This window comes from Bos indicus, chromosome 4, assembly GCF_029378745.1.
Source record: "Bos indicus isolate NIAB-ARS_2022 breed Sahiwal x Tharparkar chromosome 4, NIAB-ARS_B.indTharparkar_mat_pri_1.0, whole genome shotgun sequence".
NCBI classification, from domain to species: domain Eukaryota; kingdom Metazoa; phylum Chordata; class Mammalia; order Artiodactyla; family Bovidae; genus Bos; species Bos indicus.
The window spans coordinates 50,321,907-50,343,775 of record NC_091763.1 but is presented as its reverse complement, the minus strand read 5'-3'; the positions used below and the strand labels follow the sequence as shown (position 1 = coordinate 50,343,775).

Genomic DNA, 21,869 nt, shown 5'->3' with positions numbered 1-21,869 from the left:
AATAATGCTTACCACACTGCCTTAATTACCACTTGTCCATCTCTCCTACTAGCTGGAGTGTTCCTTGAAGCCCTTCAATTTGATTTGCACACCCTTGTGTCCTTAGGGACCACCTCAGCACATGTGCAGCAGAATCAAAACATATATTGACTGGATAAATCCTGCCTAGCATCTAGCCCACACAATAATGCAGAGTGGGCTCTTGGAAACCTCTACTTCTCATTTTTGAGGAAGAACTTGGATATTTTCCCAGATACAATGCAGAAAGTATTAAACACCCAGTTCTTGTACTGAGTCCTCTCTGGAGTTGGCTTGAGGAAAGCTGCTGCCGCTGCTGCTAAGTCACTTCAGTCGTGTCCGACTCTGTGCGACCCCATAGACGGCAGCCCACCAGGCTCCCCCATCTCTGGGATTCTCCAGGCAAGAACACTGGAGTGGGTTGCCATTTCCTTCTCCAATGCATGAAAGTGAAAAGTGAAAGTGAAGTCGCTCAGTCGCGTCCAACTCCTAGTGACCCCATGGTCTACAACCTACCAGGCTCCTTCGTCCATGGGATTTTCCAGGCAAGAATACTGGAGTGGGTTGCCTCTCTAAAGAAGTGTTAAGTACTGATCAGCTGTACACATGGGGGCCTGAATCTACAAAGCAGGGTTTATTCCAACGATGGAAGGAGCACGGGAAAGGGGGCAGGAGAGGAAGAGCTGAGTGGAGGGTTATAAAATAAAGAAAAACATCACTTTATTTTTCTCTGGAATTTGTGTGAGGAGATGAGAATCCTCTTTTGTTGTTTTGGTTTTTGAAAAAGAGATTCATATCTTAATTGTTTTATCTGGATAGGTAAGGCTCCTCCTCTGTGTTGGCTATTTTGACAGTCAAGCTGTGTTCACAAACCACTCCCAAATTCTGAGGCTTAAAACAATCTACATTTATTCCCAGGTTCATGGGTCTAGTTCAGTTCACCTGGTCTAGTCTGAGCCCAGCTGGCAACTCTGCTTCAGGTGATGCATAGAAGAGTTTGGCTTCAAACTGTGTGTTGGGTCTAAGTCTGTCTTAGACTGTCCTGTCTGTCTTTCTCCTTGGTCCAAGATGACCTGGGGAATGTTCTCTTCATGGCAAATGGCAAGAGCACAGGAGACAAGCTCAACCATGTAAGCACAGTGGAATCTCTGTACACATCATGTTTGCTCATATTCTATTGGTTAAAGCCCAAAGGGCATGGAGCTGAGATGTATACACTCCATCCAAACAGGAGAAGAAGGTAAGTGAGTATTTGTTGACAAATATTCCAATCTATCACAAATGTCAATGTTCTAAACTAGGAGTCAACAAACTGCAGCCTGTAGGTCAAATGTGGCAGGCTATTTGTTTCTGAATGCAGAAGTTTTATTAGAATACCACCACACCCATTCCTGTGGTTGGTATCGATTGCTATGGATACTTTCCATGAAGAAAGGGGAAGGGAATAGCCACAACCGAGATTATATGGTTCACAAAGCCTAAAATACTTCCTTTATTATTTGTAATTTTCTAAAAAGGGGGACTGTTGCTTCCATCACCTTCTCAAAGGGGAGATAGCTGAAATTCAGAGTTACTGTGTTATAACAGCAAAAAGTAGGCTAATTGATGAATATTAATTTTTCCAATGTATGCTCTGATTCTTCAATGAGGAAAAACTTATAATTTCTTCTCCTCTTTATTTTTCCATAGGTGGCCCTTGTGACATAGCATAGCTCAAGCACAGGTGGTCTTGTCTCATGCTGGCTTACCTTAGGGCCACTTCAGCAGTACTTTTAGCCCAATACACGGCTCTCTGCCTTATTCTATTCCCTTAATCCCACATTACTAGAGCTGGAGAAAAACGCTGTCCCATCTATACTGGTAGCTTCCTAAACGATAATACCCTTCACACTTGGAGAAAAACAAAAATCTGAGATCCTTTTGCTTCTAGAAAGAAGAGCTTACATCTTCGAGCAGCTGTATCTTTCAAATGTCCCCAGGATGGCTGTAAAACTGGTTGGCCAAAACTTCAGCTCCATCTGCTTCGACACAGAATTGATATATTACCCAGATGGTAAACAGCAGCTGCTCTGGGGCAGTAGCCACCACAGCAAGCATTTTGCACAAGTCCCACAGTCTCCTGGGAGAAAAGGAAAGGGCCTCTGGGCACCTAGTGGTGGCAGTCAAATCAAGTCTCTCAACCCAGGGTCCCAGCCTTCTTCTCTGTATTACTTCCGGCCACAGCAAGACAATGTATGTTCTACTCTGAGAGAGAATGTGAGGATAACAGACACTAAAAACACTTAACTCAGCAAGACCTTAGTCATCAACTTATCCAGAGGCCTGGGGAGCAGATTTGGCTTATAGACATGTTTTGCTTGGTCTTGTACAGGATTTCTAAAGATTTTGAACTAATTGCTAACATTTTAAATAATGATCTTTCAAGTAAAATTCCAGATGTCTAGCTTCTCTGGAAAAGTTAAAAGACACAGAATGGCCAGGCCTGCATTCCCTTACCATGAGAACAAAGCCAAGAAACTGCTGAGCTCTTCAGATGGAGCCCACACTCTCCACTTGGCCTCAGCCTCGACCTTGCCTGGGGGCATCCGAGTCCACCACGCTGATCTACTCCCCCTCCCTTGCTTGACAGGCAGAGAGTCCTACAACTGAAGGTTGTGTCTCAAGGTGCTATTTCACAGCTTTCCTCATGCTTGTTATTGAAATTATTCTTGCCTAGAAAGGTTTGCTTACAGATGGAGAAAACAAAAAAGTAGCAGCTGAGGCCTACGTGGATTATGAGGGTTCACCCATCCGAAAGATATTTCAAGACATATTTGAGGATTAAGACCTCCACTTCCTTCCTCTCTGTCAGATTCCTGGAAGGAAACAGGAGGGACATAAGGTGTTCAAACGGCCCTTGGGATACAGTGACTGGGCTTGTCCCTAAAGACCAGAGCTGCCTCAGGGGTGCCCACTCTGTCCCAGGACTGGGTTTCTCAGGGGGCAGGAAGCACCCAGAGTTGGCTCTCCTCTTGCAAGGCCCACCACGTGTTATGAGACCCGGTAGATGATGGTTTTTTAAAAGTCCTGTTTAGAGCCGAAAGTTTCCAAAATGAAACAGGTAGCAGTGGAGAATGGGAATAACATGGGAGTAACCTGACATTTACAAGCATAATGTGCCAGTATGAGCAAAAGGCATGATAGCTAAAAAAACACAGATGCTTTCAGAGTAAGCATGCACAGAGAAGACAGTGCTGTGGAAAGGAAGCTAATCCAGAGTATCAGAAAAACATAATAGACAACGTTCCTATTCTAAAGGTATCACTGTGAGATGAGGAAAGTTCTACATGCCTAAGAAGACCTGGGGATTCTACATGTCAGAATTCAACTAACTATTCAAACTTTCAAAAAATAAAAACTTCTATTTAGTGTCTGTTTAGATGAGCTGCTTATATTTTTAGAATATCCTGAAGATGCTTTGCAGTAAAGACATTCTAAGCAACAACAACAACAACACATGATTCATTGTCCTGCGCTTCCTGATTCTAATACTCTAGTATGTCCATTCTACCTTGGAAGGTAAAGAAAGACCTGGTAGAACTCTGATGACAGTGGCTTTAGTAGAAAGTCTGGCAGCAGCCCAGGTTAGGAAGCTAATGAATTTGTGTTACATTCCAGCTTCTGGGCTAGAGGATTATCACGATGAAGAACTACAGGAAGTTTAACAAAATCAAGATCAAACAAACCTGTCTTTGGCAAATATCCACTACCATTATGCTCACATTTCAAAACAGCCCTGGCTTACTTTATGCCTTACATACTCCAAGTTAAATACAATGTCTAGAAATGCAGTACTAAAATCTAGACAATTGGATTGAAATTTAAAACACCTTCACATCACTTTCGAATTAGCAGCTGTAGCAATAGGAAATTACTGTATAGAGAAGTCTGGAAAATAAAGTTATTTTAAGTTAATAAGTAAAAAAAAATTTAAGCATCTAAATAAAATCACTCACCAACTGTTTGATACAAATTTTAAAATCTTTCCAGAATCAAGGAGTCAAATTTTTCCAGCAGATCCCTATTAATTTTCCAACTGAAAATGAGTGAAATACTTAGAAGAAGAAGAAAAAAATCTATGTGCATGTATGAAACTCTACTGGGCGTTTTATAGATTTGCCTATATCACCAGGACTATAACGGGAAATTAAGATAATACTGTCCTCTGAAATTTAAACCATAAAATCAACACATAGTGAATCAGAGTAGATGTGCTCTGTCCTTAAAGACATAAAATGGCTCACGGGCCAACAAACAAGAACAAGGTGACTGGACATATGTTCAAAGGTGGGAACATGCCCACCAGAAAGGGGGGTGGTCAGTCCGCAAAACAGGAGAAACAGGGTCATGAACAAATGGCAGCTGTGCCCAGCCTGGCACCCTTCAAATAGGGGCACCTTGTCTGTTGGATTTTAAGTCTTCAACACACTGACTAGATGATTCCTACGATTACTATGATGGCATCAGGGCATCATCAGTGTCTTTTGTTACTGAACAGTTTAATAATTCCCAACATACCTCCTACAACCTGTCATAATGCTGTGCTCCTTATTAAGGTGTGACAGGGCAACAGCACACCAGTTAGCCTGAGATTAAACAGCCTACATGGCAGTTATGTTGTTAACTGTAGATTCTGAGGTGTGAGTTTACCTGTGTGAGGAAGTGCCCCTTCTCATAGGGCTCCGGACACAGAGGCTGACAAAATCAAGTTTCGCAGTCAACAAGAAAGACGGCTGGACTCAAAGCTAACAAAGTCACGAATGTGATACCACTGAAAAGCTTTTTTGGGGAGGTAAATGTCAAGATGTCTCCTGATGACCCTCAGTGGTATTATCATGCAAAACTGCTCTTAAGTGGCTCCTAGAGATATCACCCAGAGACCATATTAGTGATGGTTAGCCACCATAAAAACCAGCATATCCTATATATAGTATACAAGTGGGAATATTGCAAAAGAGAATTATAGAAAGGTTGTATCATCACTCCAGTATTTTGCCAATATCTCTTCATAAGCTTACATGTAATAGTCATTTTTATTAATAATCATTTAATAAGTAGACTTATTAAATGAATGACAGTTACCAAGCTCAACCCAAAGCTGTAATAACTGAACTTGACTATGTGATGGTGATACCATATTTGCTTACTCTCAATCTGACTTGCATTTAGGTGTGATCACAAATTCATACTCAATAAAAAGCCAAGGAGGGTATATAGTTCAGTTAGAGATTTTTAATAAGTACACAAAAACTTAAAAAGCTCAAGATGCATAAAGTTCTGAAGATACTCTGAAGTTACATACTCTTAACCTAAGCACCTAGGAGAAGGCAATGGCAACCCACTCCAGTACTACTGCCTGGAAAATCCCATGGATGGAGGAGCCTGGTAGGCTGCAGTCCATGAGGTCTCTAAGAGTGAGACACTACTGGGCAACTTCACTTTCACTTTTCACTTTCATGCATTGGAGAAGGAAATGGCAACCCGCTCCAGTGTTCTTGCCTGGAGAATCCCAGGGATGGGGGAGCCTGGTGGGCTGCTGTCTATGGGATCGCACAGAGTTGGACATGACTGAAGCGACTTAGCAGCAGCAGCAACCTAAGCAATTATAGCTACAATCTGATAGTAGTCTTAATATATTTGAAGGGCTTCCCAGATGGCGCCAGTGGTAAAGTATCTGCCTGCCAATGCAGGAGACATGGGTTTGATCCTAGGGTCAGGAAGATGCCCTGGAGGAGAGCATGGCAACCTACTCAAGTATTCTTGCCTGGAGAATTCCATGGACAGAGGAGCCTGATGGGCTACGGTCCTTAGAGTTCCAAAGAGCCAGACATGACTGAAGCAACTTAGCACACATGCTCACACACACAATATAATTGAAATCAGGTTTAAGATTTACCAATCAGTATCCATGTACTTCTTATGAGAAAGAACAGAAATACAAAATGCATCTTTAAAAACTAAGAAAATGCGAAAGCTTACTTAGTGATACATTATAATCAAAATGGGAAGTTTTAGTTTACTTTTTTTATCTATTTAGTATGTTAAAGACACAAATGGATATAGATTATTCAAACACTGTAAGTTTTAACACTGTAAGTTTATTAAACACTGTATTTTTTCAACCCTACAACCCTACATACATATATGCTATTTTAAGGATATAATATGCCATGTTCTAAATATTGATCATAAAGCTAGACTATTAAAAATATATAATTTGGCAAGCCTTACAATTAGATGCAAAATACAGAATAAATAATAAATAAATAAGTTTTCTAAAATAACTACTGAGATAAAAATAGTTAAAAATTAAAACAGACTATTTAGAAAATACTGTGGAATGCTGTCAAAGTTAGGCTTATTATCAAATTCACTTCTTTAAAGTGCTCATGAAATTAAAAGACGCTTACTCCTTGGAAGGAAAGTTATGACCAACCTAGAGAGCACATTCAAAAGCAGAGACATTACTTTGCCAACAAAGGTCCGACTAGTCAAGGCTATGGTTTTTCCAGTGGTCAGGTATGGATGTGAGAGTTGGATTGTGAAGAAAGCTGAGCACTGAAGAATTGATGCTTTTGAATTGTGGTGTTGGAGAAGACTCTTGAGAGTCCCTTGTACTGCAAGGAAATCCAACCAGTCCATCCTAAAGGAGATCAGTCCTGGGTGTTCATTGGAAGGACTAATGCTGAAGCTGAAACTCCAATACTTTGGCCACCTCATGCAAAGAACTGACTCCTTGGAAAAGACCCTGATGCTGGGAGGTATTGGGGACAGGAGGAGAAGGGGACAACAGAGGATGAGATGGCTGGATGGCATCACTGACTCGATGGACATGAGTCTGAGTGAACTCCGGGAGTTGGTGATGGACAGGGAGGCCTGGTGTGCTGCGATTCATGGGGTCGCAAAGTCGGACATGACTGAGTGACTGAACTGAACTGAACTGAAAGTGCTCTAATTATTTTTTCAATATAGTATAAGATTAAAGAATTAGGCATTTAAATAATAAAGTTTTGCCAAATATCAAAATGAATCTGCCACAGGTATACATGTGTTCCCCATCCTGAACCCTCCTCCCTCCTCCCTCCCCATTTGATATTTGGCAAAACTAATACAATTATGTAAAGTTTAAAAATAAAATAAAATTAGAAAAAAAAATAAATAAAATAAAATGCAAAAAAATAAAAATAAAAAAAAAAATAAGAAGGAAGTATTTGTCATTCCATTCACTCATACATGCAATGAGACAGAGATTTACTGAGCAATTTCAGACACCAAGTATTGTTCTCCTTCTAGAGACTGATCTGTTTTTTTTAAAAAAAAAAGAGAGACCCAAATATCTATTCTTTGGAAGTTCATATTAAGAGACAGAAAATAAACAAGAAAATTTGGTAAAATATATAAGATTACATCAACACCAAGAAAAATAAATCAGAGGAAAAAAATTTAAATAGTGAGTATTTACCTCTAATGTAGGATAGATTGAGAAGGTCTCCATAAAAATTTCAATCAACGTTTAAAGGAAATGTGAGTGTAAGACACAAGATAACTAAAGAAAATTAATGAAAACAACTTTATTCATTTCAGAGCAAATGTGAGAAATATGGTAAACTACCTAGACTACATCCTGTCCTCCCTGAAAAAATAAATAAATAAATAAATAATAAAGTTATAAAAGCTCTAAGTATCCCATGGGGAAAAAATTTAAAAATGAAAAACAATGGTACAATTAATAAATAAATTCAAATGAAGAATGATAATTGTTCCAATCTGAGTGATGGCTACAATGTAATTCATTATATTAAACCCCCTACTTTCGTACATGAATGAATATTTCCACAAATTTAAATAACATACATAACCACCCACCTCCCAAATCAAAATCTAGTTTGGGGAGAGGAGATTAAGAAAGGAATACACAGGTCATAATATAAATAGGAGAGGCTATTTTTCAAAGTATAAGTGATACTTTATATGCATCACATTTAAAAATCATAAATAAGTCAATACAAAAGAAATATATATGATGCATCAAGAAGACATAGATGGCTTGGATAGAATGAATCATCATAAAAAAGAACAGTGAAAAAAAAGTTGACACAGAATCACCTAGAGTCAGAGTATGTATGATAAAAGTTTCAAAATTTGAAATAAAAGATAAACAAACATTAAAATTAAAGAAAAACTGTCCCATCATTAAACAAAGTTAGCACAATCCCAACATAATCTGACCAACAACACACAAGAACAAAAGAACACAAGTATAAACCTATCTCACCTATTAACTATCATTATATTATGTAAGAGTGGATGCCTTATATTAACATAATAAAATCCTTCCCTGAGACTGAGTCAGGCACAATTCTGAGTACTTAACACACATTATGCCATTTAAGTTTCACAATAGCTCCCACAAGTAGGTCCCACGTATTAGAATGTACTCCTGAAACATCACAAAAGTCAGTCAAAATTCCTATGAAAGAAAAAAACAAAACCTAACTGGAAGGCACATATTTCTGTTTACACATTAAACTGTTTCACTGCATTTTGAAACCATGCATGCATACAACATATATTTATGTGGGCTGAAGAACTTTGAAATTATGTATGTTTTGACTGGTTTCAAATCTTGGAGGGGGGGAACCCTTACTTTCCACAAAGATATCCACCATCTTCCACTTTTTTTAAACTATGGCTCTCTCAAGTCTCTTATTCTCCAGGTTTTGAAACATATGTGATAATGAGAAAAGCTGAAGGAAAATCACTTTAAGCTGAAGGAAAATCAGTGTAAGCAACTGACAATCAGTGTCAGGAGACAAGGAAAAACTTATAAATGAGAGACATGTGTGCCCAGTCTTACAGGGTCAAACGTGTGGAAATAGAGGTCACAAGATTATTCATCAGTAGAAGCCAGAAACATGGACTCTAAGAGCAATTTCTCAAATATTAAGCATTAGTTCAATTAAATCAATAATAAGTATACTGATGGTCAAGGAAAACTCATTACAGACAAGCCACTGTGTGGCCTGTACTTCCCTAAGCTTTTCTGTAGGGAAAAACTGGAGTAAACCAAAAAATACCTACAGATGATAAAGATACCATCAAAATGTAGTTGCAAAAGAAAGCTATTAATCAGTTGTTCAAGTACATGGAGAAAGAAATCTATGCATCAAAATATATTAAAGACTTTACTAAAAAGTTAACAAAACAAAATCATTACTATGCTAAATCATGCTAAATAAACCATGATTTCGGGATGAGGAATTCCTTCTTAGAAAATCTACAATGGGAAACAGAAATGAATACATAAAAATCAAGTTTTTATTCAAAAACATTAGAAGCTAAACAAGAATATTGCAAGACAGGTCGTGAAATCTTAAAATTCAGCTTGAAAAATGGGCAAAGCACATCAAGGCACAAAAGAAAACTACATTTGTTAATAAACTAATGTAAATCTCACCCAATACCTATTCATTTTTTAGGGAAGCAAATTAAATTCACAAGATTATTTATTAAATACCTTCCTGGGACCTTCAGACAGAGGTCAAATTTCTTAATCTTGCCTAACCTAACACATGGCTTACTTCCTCCAACCTTTCCAGAACCACTTCAGCACACCACAAATCACAAGCTTGCCTTCCCTAGAAGAATTACCTGGGTCACACAGCCTGTGGCATAAGCCTTCTTGGAGGAGGTCACCATTAACCCCACCACAGAGCCACCTAGCAGACCACCCACAAACTGAAGAACAATTATACTAAAGAAATTCTCGCACTGTTAAGAAAGTTCTAGGACCCACAACACATTTCCCAACCTTGGGATCTGGCAAAGGGACTGAGAACCCCCAGGGAATTTGTCTTTGGAGGCCAGGGGGATGTGGTTACAGAATTTACACAGGACAGGGGAAACACTCTTGGAGGGCACAAACAAAACCTTGTGCACACCAGGACTCAGGAGGAGGGAGCAGTGACCCCACAAGAGACTGACCCAGACTTGCCTGTGAGTGTCCAGGAGTCTCCAGCAGAGGCCGGGGTTGGCAGTGGCCTGCGGCAGGGTCTGGGGCACTGAGTGCAGCAGTGCATGCAGGAGACCTTTTGAAGGAGGTCACTGTTATCTTCATTACCTCCACCAAGGTTTGGTCTCAGATCAGACAACAGGGAGGGGACACAGTCCCGCCCATCAACAGAATTGGGTTAAAGATTTACTGAGCATGGCCTCACCCATCAGAACAAGACCCCGTTTGCCCCACAGGCAGTCTCTCCCATCAGGAAGTTTCCATAAGCCTCTTATCCTTATCCTTCAGAGGACAGACAGACTGAAAACCAGAACCACAGAAAACTAATCAAACTAATCACATGGACCGCAGCCTTGTCTAATTCAATGGAACTATGAGACTTGCTGTGAAGGGCCACCCAAAACAGGTCATGTTGGAAAGTTCTGACAAAACGTGGTCCACTAGAGAAGGGAATGGCAAACCAGATCAGTATTCTTGCCTTGAGAACCCCATGAACAGTAAGAAAAGGCAAAAAGATATGACACTGAAAGGTGAACTCCCCAGGTCGGTAGGTACCCAATATGTTACTGGAGAAGAGTGGAGAAATAACTCCAGAAAGAATGAAGAAACAGAGCCAAAGCGAAAACAACGCCCAGTTGTGGATGTGACTGGTGTTAGAAGTTAAGTCCAATGCTGTAAACAACAATATTACATCAGTTCAGTTCGGTTCAGTTCAGTCACTCAGTCATGTCCAACTCTTTGCTACCCCATGAATCACAGCAGCCAGGCCTCCCTGTCCATCACCAACTCCCGGAGTTAACCCAGACTCACGTCCATCGAGTCAGTGATGCCATCCAGCCATCTCATCCTCTGTCCTCCCCTTCTCCTCCTGCCCCCAATCTCTTCCAGCATCAGAGGTTTTTCCAATGAGTCAACTCTTTGCATGAGGTGGCCAAAGTACTGGAGTTTTAGCTTTAGCATCATTCCTTCCAAAGAACACCCAGGACCGATCTCCTTCAGAATAGACTGGTTGGATTTCCTTGCAGTCCAAGGCACTCTCAAGAGTCTTCTCCAACATCACAGTTCAAAAGCATCAATTCTTCGGCACTCAGCCTTCTTCACAGTCCAACTCTCACATCCAAACATGACCACTGGAAAAACCATAGCCTTGACTAGATGGACCTTTGTTGGCAAAGTAATGTCTCTGCTTTTGAATATGCTATCTAGGTTGGTCATAACTTTCCTTCCAAGGAGTAAGCGTCTTTTAATTTCATGGCTGCCACCATTTGCAGTGATTTTGGAGCCCCAAAAAATAAAGTCTGACACTGTTTCCACTGTTTCCCCATCTGTTTGCCATGAAATGATGGGACCAGATGCCATGATCTTCATTTTCTGAATGTTGAGCTTTAAGCCAACTTGTTCACTCTCCTCTTTCACTTTCATCAAGAGGCTTTTGAGTTCCTCTTCACTTTCTGCCATAAGGGTGGTGTCATCTGCATATCTGAGGTTATTGATATTTCTCCCACCAATCTTGATTCCAGCTTGTGCTTCTTCCAGCACAGCATTTCTCATGATGTACTCTGCATATAAGTTAAATAAGCAGGGTAACAATATACAGCCTTGACGTACTCCTTTTCCTATTTGGAACCAGTCTGTTGTTCCATGTCCAGTTCTAACTGTTGCTTCCTGACCTGCATACAAATTTCTCAAGAGGCAGATCAGGTGGTCTGGTATTCCCATCTCTTTCAGAATTTTCCACAGTTTATTGTGATCCACACAGTCAAAGGCTTTGGCAGAGTCAATAAAGCAGAAATAGATGCTTTTCTGGAACTCTCTTGCTTTTTCCATGATCCAGCAGATGTTGGAAATTTGATCTCTGGTTCCTCTGCCTTTTCTAAAACCAGCTTGAACATCAGGAAGTTCATGGTTCACATATTGTTGAAGCCTGGCTTGGAGAATTTTGGGCATTACTTTACTAGCGTGTGAGATGAGTGCAATCGTGCAGTAATTTGAGCATTCTTTGGCATTGCCTTTCTTTGGGATTGGAATGAAAACTGACCTTTTCCAGTCCTGTGGCCACTGTTGAGTTTTCCAAATGTGCTCACATATTGAGCGCAGCACTTTCACAGCATCATCTTTCAGGATTTGAAATAGGTCAACTGGAATTCCATCATCTCCACTAGCTTTGTTCGTAGTGATGCCTTCTAAGGCCCACTTGACTTCACATTCCAGGATGTCTGGCTCTAGGTCAGTGATCACACCATCATGATTATCTGGGTCATGAAGATCTTTTTTGTACAGTTTTTCTGTGTATTCTTGCCATCTCTTCTTATTATCTTCTGCTTCTGTTAGGTCCGTACCATTTCTGTCCTTTATCGAGCCCATCTTTGCATGAAATGTTCCCTTGGTATCTCTAATTTTCTTGAAGAGATCTCTAGTCTTTCCCATTCTGTTGTTTTCCTCTATTTCTTTGCATTGATCACTGAAGAAGGCTTTCTTATCTCTTCTTGCTATTCTTTGGAACTCTGCATTCAGATGCTTATATCTTTCCTTTTCTCCTTTGCTTTTCGCTTCTCTTCTTTTCACAGCTATTTGTAAGGCCTCCCCAAACAGCTATCTTGCTTTTTTGCATTCTTTTCCATGGGGATGGTCTTGATCCCTGTCTCCTGTACAATGTCACGAACCTCATTCCATAGTTCATCAAGCACTCTTATCTATCAGATCTAGGCCCTTAAATCTTATTTCTCACTTCCACTGTACAATCATAAGGGATTTGATTTAGGTCATACCTGAATGGTCTAGTGGTTTTCCCTACTTGCATAGGAACCTGGAATGTTAGGTCCATGAATCAAGGTAAATTGGAACCGGTCAAACAGGAGATGACAAGAGTGAACACTGACATTTTGAGAATCAGTGAACTAAAATGGACTGGAATGGGCGAATTAAATTCAGATGACCATTATATCTACGACTCTGGGCAAGAACCTCTTAGAAGAAATGGAGTAGACCTCATAGTAAACAAAAGAGTCTGAAATGCAGTACTTGGGTACAATCTCAAAAACAACAGAATGATCTCTGCTCGTTACCAAGGCAAATCGTTCAATATCACAGTAATCCAAGTCTATGACCCAACCAGTAATGCTGAAGAAGCTGAAGTTGAATGGTTCTATGAAGATCTATAAGGCCTTCTAGAACTAACACCCCCAAAAGATGTCCTTTTCATTATAGGGGACTGGAATGCAAAAGTAGGAAGTCAAGAAATACCTGGAATAACAGGCAAATTTGGCCTTGGAGTACAAAATAAAGCAGGGCAAAGGCTACCATAGTTTGCCAAGAGATGCACTGGTCATAGCAAACACCCTCTTTGAACAACACAAGAGAAGACACTACACGTGGACATCACCAGATGGTTAATATCAAAATCAGACTGATTATATTCTTTGTAGCCAAAGATGGAGAAACTCTACACAGTCAGCAAAAACAAAACCAGGGGCTGACTGTGGCTCAGATCATGAACTTCTTATTGCAAAATTCAGACTTAAATTGAAGAAAGTAGGGAAAACCATTAGACCATTCAGGTATGACCTAAATCAAATCCATTATGATTATATAGTGGAAGTGAGAAATAGATTCAAGGGATTAGATCTGGTAGACACAGTGCATAAATAACTATGGATGGCGGTACATGACATTGTACAGGAGGCAGTGATCAACCATCCCCAAGAAAAGAAATGCAAAAAGCCAAAATGGTTATCTGAGGAGGCCTTACAAATAGCTGAGAAAAGAAGAGAAGCTAAAGGCAAAGGAGAAAGGAAAGATTTACCCAACTGAATGCAGAGTTCCAAAGAATAGTAAGGAGAGATAAAAAAGCCTTTCTCAGTGATCAATGCAAAGAAATAGAGGAAAACAACAGAATGGGAAAGCCTACAGATCTCCTCAAGAAAATTAGAGATACCAAGGGAACAAAGATGGGCTCAATAAAGGAAAGAAATGGTATGGACTTAACAGAAGCAAAAGATATTAAGAAGAGGTGGCAAGAATACACAGAAGAACTATGCAAAAAAGATCTTCATGATTCAGATAACCACGATGGTGTGATCACTCACCTAGAGCCAGATATCCTGGAATGCAAAGTCAAGAGGGCCTTAGGAAGCATCACGAAGAATAAAGCTAGTGGAGGTGATAGAATTCCAGCAGAACTATTTCAAATCCTAAAGATAATGCTGTGAAAGTGCTACAGTCCATATGCCAGCAAATTTGGAAAACTTAGGAGTGCCCACAGGACTGGAAAAGGTTAGTTTTCATTTCAATCCCAAAGAAAGGCAATGCCAAAGAATGTTCAAAGCACTGCACAATTGCACTCATTTCACACTCTAGTAAAGTAATGCTCAAAATTCTCCAAGTCAGGCTTCAACAGTATGGGAACTATGAACTTCTGGATGTTCCAGCTGGATTAACAAAAGGCAGAGGAACCAGAGATCATCAAAAAAGCAAGAGAATTCCAGAAAAACATCTACTTCTGATTTATTGACTATGCCAAAGCCTTTGTGTGTGTGGATCACAACAAACTATAAAAAACTCTTAAAGACATGGGTATACCAGACCATCTTACCTGCCTCCTGAGAAATCTGTGTGCAGGTCAAGAAGCAACAGTTAGAACTGGACATGGAACAACAGACCGGTTTCAAATAGGGTAAGGAGTACGTCAAGGTGGTGTACTGTAACCATGCTTCTTTAACTTATACGCAGAGTACATCATGAGAAATGCTGGCCTGGATGAAGCACAAGCTGGAATCAAGATTGCCAGGAGAAATATCAATAACCTCAGATACACAGATGGCACAACCCTTATGGCAGAAAGTGAAGAGGAACTAAAAAGCCTCTTGATGAAAGTGAAAGAGGAGAGTGAAAAAGCTGGCTTAAAACTCAACATTCAGAAAACTAAGATCATGGTATCTAGTCCCATCACTTCATGACAAACAGATGGGGAAACAGTGGAAATAGTGAGAGACTTTACTTTTGGGGGCTTCAAAATCCCTGCAGATGGTGACTGCAGCCATGAAATTAAAAGATGCTTGCTCCTTGGAAGAAAAGCTATGACTAACCTAGACAGAATATTAAAAAGCAGAGATATTACTTTGCCAACAAAGGTCCATCTAGCCAAAGCTACGGTTTTTCCAGTAGTCATGTAGTCCAGTAGTCATCTGAACTGAATAGGAATCACATTCTCACCAACCTGAGCTTGTACTTTCCACCCTACCCTGAGAGCAACTTTCCTTTATCTCTAAGACTCTTCAGTTCAGTTCAGTTGCCCAGTTGTGTCTGCCTCTTTGTGACCCCATGAACTGTAGCATACCAGGCCTCCCTGTCCATCACCAACTCCTGGAGTTATCCAAACTTATGTCCATTGAGTCGGTGATGCCATCCAACCATCTCATCCTCTGTCACCCCCTTCTCCTCCTCCTGCCTTCAATCTTTCCCAGTATCAGGGTCTTATCAAATGAGTCAGCTCTTCCCATCAGGTGGCCAAAATATTGGAGTTTCAGCTTCAACATCAGTCCTTTCAATGAATATTCAGGACTGATTTCCTTTAGGATGGACTGGTTGGATCTCCTTGCAGTCCAAGGGACTCTCAAGAGTCTTCTCCAACACCACAGTTCAAAAACATCAACTCTTTGGCACTCAGCTTTCTTTATAGTCCAACTTTCCCATCCATACATGACTACTGGAAAAACCACAGCCTTGACTAGATGGCCTTTGTTGGCAGAGTAATGTCTCTGCTTTTTAATATGCTATCTAGATTGGTCATAACTTTTCTTCTAAGGAGTAAGTGTCTTTTAATTTCAAGGCTGCAATCACCATCTGCAATGATTTTGGATCTCCAAAAAATAAAATCTGTCACTGTTTCCACTGTTTCCCCATCTTTTTGCCATAAAGCGATGGGACCAAATGCCATGATCTTAATTTTCTGAATGTTGAGCTTTAAGCTAACTTTTTCACTCTTCTCCTTCACTTTCATCCAGGGGCTCTTTAGTTCTTCTTTGATTTCTGCAATAAGGGTGGTGTCATCCGCATATCTGCAGTTATTGACATTTCTCCCAGCAATCTTGATTCCAGCTTGTGCTTCATCCAGGCCAGCATTTCTCATGATGTACTCTGCATATGAGTTAAATAAGCAGGGTGACAATATACAGCCTTGATGTATTCCTTTCCCAATTGGGAACCAGTCTGTTGTTCCATGTCCAGTTCTAACTGTTGCTTCTTAACCTGCACACAGATTTCTCAGGAGGCAGGTAAGGCGGTCTGGTACCCCCATCTCTTTAAGAGTTTTTCACAATTTGTTGTGATCCACACACTCAAAGGCTTTGACATAGTCAATAAAGTAGAAGTAGATGTTGTTCTGGAACTCTCTTGCTTTTTTGATGAGCCAATGGATGTTGGCAATTTGATCTCTGGTTCCTCTGCTTTTTCTAAAACCAGCTTGAACATCTGGAAGTTGTTCCGGTACTGTTGAAGCCTGGCTTGGAGAATTTTGAGCATTACTTTACTAGAGTGTGAAATGAGTGCAATTGTGCAGTGCTTTGAACATTCTTTGGCATTGCCTTTCTTTGGGATTGGAATGAAAACTGACCTTTTCCAGTCCTGTGGGCACTCCTGAGTTTTCCAAATTTGCTGGCATATGGACTATAGCACTTTCACAGTATCATTTTTTAGGATTTGAAATAGTTTCGCTGGAATTCCACCATCTCCATTAGCTTTGTTCATTGTGATGCTTTCTAAGGCCCTCTTGACTTCACATTCCAGGATGTCTGGCTCTAGGTGAGTGATCATACCATCGTAATTATCCAAGGAGCGGTGGCTGTACGGGTGCAGGAGGGCCTAGAGGAGCTATTCCACATTCAAGGTTAGGAGCAGTGGCAGTGAGGAGATACCCCTCGTCCAAGGTAAGGAGCAACGGCTGCGCTTTGCTGGAGCAGCCGTGAAGAGATACCCCACGTCCAAGGTAAGAGAAACCCAAGTAAGACAGTAGGTGTTGCAAGAGGGCATCAGAGGGCAGACACACTGAAACCACACTCACCGAAAACTAGTCAATCTAATCACACTAGGACCACAGCCTTGTCTAACTCAACGAAACTAAGCCATGCCCTGTGGGGCCAACCAAGACGGGCGGGTCATGGTGGACAGGTCTGACAGAATGTGGTCCACTGGAGAAGGGAATGGCAAACCACTTCAGTATTCTTACCTTGAGATCCCCATGAACAGTAGGAAAAGGCAAAATGATAGAATACTGAAAGAGGAACTCCCCAGGTCAGTAGGTGCCCAATATGCTACTGGAGATCAGTGGAGAAATAACTCCAGAAAGAATGAAAGGATGGAGCCAAAGCAAAAACAATACCCAGCTGTGGATGTGACTGGTGATAGAAGCAAAGTCCGATGCTGTAAAGAGCAATACTGCATAGGAACCTGGAATGTTAGGTCCGTAAATCAAGGCAAACTGGAAGTGGTCAAACAGGAGATGGCAAGAGTGAACGTCAACATTCTAGGAATCAGTGAACTAAAATGGACTGGAATGGGTGAATTTAACTCAGATGACCATTATATCTACTACTGCGGGCAGGAATCCCTTAGAAGAAATGCAGTAGCCATCAAGGTCAACAAAAGAGTCCAAAATGCAGTACTTGGATGCAATCTCAAAAACGACAGAATGATCTCTGTTTGTTTCCAAGGCAAACCATTCAATATCACAGTAATCCAAGTGTATGCCCCAACCAGTAATGCTGAAGAAGCTGAAGTTGAACGGTTCTATGAAGACCTACAAGACCTTTTAGAACTAACACCCAAAAGATGTCCTTTTCATTATAGGGGACTGGAATGCAAAAGTAGGAAGTCAAGAAACACCTAAAGTAACAGGCAAATTTGGCCTTGGAATACAGAATGAAGCAGGGCAAAGGCTAATAGAGCTTTGCCAAGAAAATGCACTGGTCATAGCAAACACCCTCTTCCAACAACACAAGAGAAGACTCTACACATGGACATCACCAGATGGTCAACACCGAAATCAGATTGATTCTATTCTTTGCAGCCAAAGATGGAGAAGCTCTATACAGTCAACAAAAACAAGACCAGGAACTGACTGTGGCTCAGATCATGAACTCCTTGTTGCCAAATTCAGACATAAGCTGAAGAAAGTAGGGAAAATCACTAGACCATTCAGGTATGACCTAAATCAAATCCCTTATGATTATACAGTGGAAGTGAGAAACAGATTTAAGGAACTAGATCTGATAGATAGAGTGCCTGATGAACTATGGACGGAGGTCTGTGACACTGTACAGGAGACTTTAGACAAAACAAACTAATAAAAAAGATTAGCTTATCAGGTTGTTGTGATTCACCTGTTTACCAGCCCTCCATTCTGGGCAGCTAGGAGTAGGAATAAATGAGGAGGGGCTACAGTGCAGTTAAAATAGCATCAAAAACATAAAACACTAAGAAACAAACTTAAAATATATGCAAGGTCCCAACACTGAAAACTATAAAACACTGTTGAAAAAAATCAAAGATGAAAATAGACAGGCAGCTGATCAGGTTTACGGATTGGCAGGAATCATGGTTAATATTTCTATTCTTCCCAAATTGATTTGGAGATTCAACTCAATCTCAACCATAATCTCATCAAGCTTTTTTGGTAGAAACTGACAAGCTAAATTTAAAATGTATATAGAAATGCAAAGAAATGAGAATGTCCAAGGCAATCTTGAAAAAGAACAAAACTGGAAAACACTCTACTTAAAGACCTTCTGCAACACTTCAGTAATGAAGACAGTGTGGTACTAGCATAATGATCAACAGACAGACCAGTTGAACATAAGGGAGAGTCTAGAAAGAGATCTGCATTTATATGATCATTTTACTTTTGACAAAGATGTCAAAGCAATCCAACTGGAAAAACAATGTATGATGCTGAGACAGCCAGATATCAAAACTGAAAAAAAAAAAAAAAAAACAATGAACCTCAAACCCTAACAAACACCATGCAAAAAATAATTCAAGATGGATCATAGATCTAAACATAAAACCTAAAAAGATAAAGCTGTTATAAAAATTTGCAGGAGAATATTTTTAAAACCTCTTTGTAGGCAAGTTTTCTTAAAAGACACAAAAAGCCAAAATCATTTTTTTTTAATGTGTAGGCTGTCATAAGGTGTTTCCATTGGCCAGATGCAGGGAGTTGAATATAAAAATGAATAATGACTGTAAAGTTGGAATTTATGTTGGAAAAATTAAGAAGTTTCATGAGTCTACAGTAATACTGCAAAAGAGGGAGAGGGTAGTTCTCTTTTACAAGAAACAAATGTTAGATTAAAACGTAGAACAAATGATAAAATAAGAAATATCAACAGTTTGTAATCCCCAGCTGGAGTAACTAATTCAGACAAGGATCTTTACTGGATGCCTAAAATTATTAAAACATTGTTGAAGAATAGATATTCAAAGTCTCAAAGTGTCTTAGATTATATAATAATTTCATTAGGAATAATATACCTTTATAGTAGAGAGATCTGGCAGTCTCCACCTGTACCAACTAATCAAACAGCATTACCAATACTAGAGCAAGTTGACACTATGTGCCTTTTAAAGTGATACAATCAGAAGTCTGTAACATCAATTATAATGTTTCTGTGCAAAAAAAGTTTAACCTAAATTCCATAAGGATACAATCAAACACAGTATGTGGGATATTCTACAAGACAGTTATCCTGAATCTTGAGCAAAGTCAACATGATGAAAAACAAAACAAAAACAAAAGGTAAGAAAGCAGTGTGGACACTCTTCAAACTTAAAACGTAAAAAGAGCCACAACCATCAAAAGTAATGCACAAGCCTAGACTGAATCCTGAATAAAACAAAAACTAAAAACCCAAAAGATAAAGCTACAAAAAACAACTGAAAAACTGATTATAGTTTAGTATTCTGGTTATGAAATTCTTAACCTCTGAATAATTCAGAAAAACAAGGATAGAAGGATGTTTTGGGATGGGGCTGCTCTATCAATCCACCTAGTACATACAAACACAATGGCACCCCACTCCAGTGTTCTTGCCTGGAGAATCCCAGGGACGGGGGAGCCTGGTGGGCTGCCACATATGGGGTTGCACAGAGTCAGACACGACTGAAGCGACTTAGCACATATATATGTGTGTGTTTATATGTGAATAAAAGTAAATTCTCACTGTGAAAAATCATTAAGTTACCTTTAAGTATGAGCTACCTCTGAAAGCAGAATAAGGAACTGGAATGATCCTAGAAAACTTCTTAAATTGTTTTATAAAAGAGAACAAACACATAGAGATTTTGTAAACACATCTTTGTACCACAGGGTGGCTAAGAGTTGGACAGAACTGAAGCTACTGAGCACGCACACATACGACAACTTAGACACATTAACAGACTCAAAGGAAAACCTACGTAAGATTTCTGGGCATCCAAATCATTCTGCCCCTAATAAAAATACTGAATTTCCAAGACACAAACCGAGATGGCTAAAGACTTCTAAAATGCGTGTGACTGAAGATAGGAGTCATCCTATCTGGATTTTTGAGCCAATACCGAATACCTAATAATTGTCTTTTTTTTTTTAATCATTGTCATCAACAAGGCTTTATTAAATGAAACAATAAAGTGCACATCACACAGTGGTTTGTGGTCTAAAGTTTGATCTGATCTTTAGTGAAAATGTACACAAGCCATTACTCTATCGTAAGCTTTTAAAAAGTCAAATTTACCCTTCATTTGTTCCATCCGTTAGTACTCACACTCTTCCCAGACACTGGGGAGAGACAGGTCTACCACGGCATCATGTACCACATGTTTTACTCCTGCAGCTGACTTATTCCACTGGGACCTACATTTCAACTGCACTTCCTTCTTTTTCTTACTTTTCTTCAAGAATTAGAAGTCCAACTCCATAGTAATATCCCTATATACTCACTCCATGGTTGTATTCTGAATACTGTACTTATGTTCCAGATGTCCTATTTTCTAGAGTTGTTAACACTGAGAAGTAAGAAAAGCTTTTATTCCATCCTGATAAGTCTGCTCACCATTTGCTGCTATGTGTTCTGCTCTCTTCCTGCTTCCACACATTCAAGGCTCTCCATTCAAATTCTGTGTCATTTCGTGCAGTTTCATCTCATTTAATAATTTCTCTTAATATCAACACATTAAAGTAACTGTGTATGTATAACGAGAATTTAACTTTTTGACAATCTGTTTCAAGACTCAAATTTATTTAGAATTTAGCATCAATGACTTGGAAAAAGTAAAGCAGAAAACAAGTATATTTTGAAGTTTTTAAGTCACTCCTCTCACTGATACTAACTGATCTCCCAAGAACAAACCTGTTCTTATGGCAATCACTTCCATACCAAAATTAAAAATATCAGTGAACTTTTATTTGACATATAACACAGAAAGAAATATTAAGATTTAAAGATAGCTGGGCAAATATATATTGTTTTCATAATTTATAGGCAAATCTAAAGCATTTATTAAGAAACTGAATCTGGATATATACTATAAGATTTAAGAGTTGTACCTGTTAAGTTTTGAAAATTCAGCATCTGCCAAGAATATACCTCATCTACTTCATTTACTCCACAAGTACACTTTTAATACCAAAAATATGTCAAGTCCTCCTCTGAGCACTGGGGATGTGGCAATGAATAAAATTGAAAGAATGCTCTCCTCTAACAGAGTTTACTGTCTAGAGGGCAGGGACAGAGGATAAAGAAGCAGTAACCTGAACCCAACTGTAAAC

General features: G+C 39.6%; 1 protein-coding gene across 1 annotated transcript in view; it reads right to left on the bottom strand.

Annotated features, from left to right (window-relative positions):
* The window catches only part of STARD3NL (STARD3 N-terminal like), a 63,406-nt gene that overhangs the window by 28,225 nt on the left and 13,312 nt on the right, over positions 1–21,869 (bottom strand). The window lies entirely within an intron of this gene.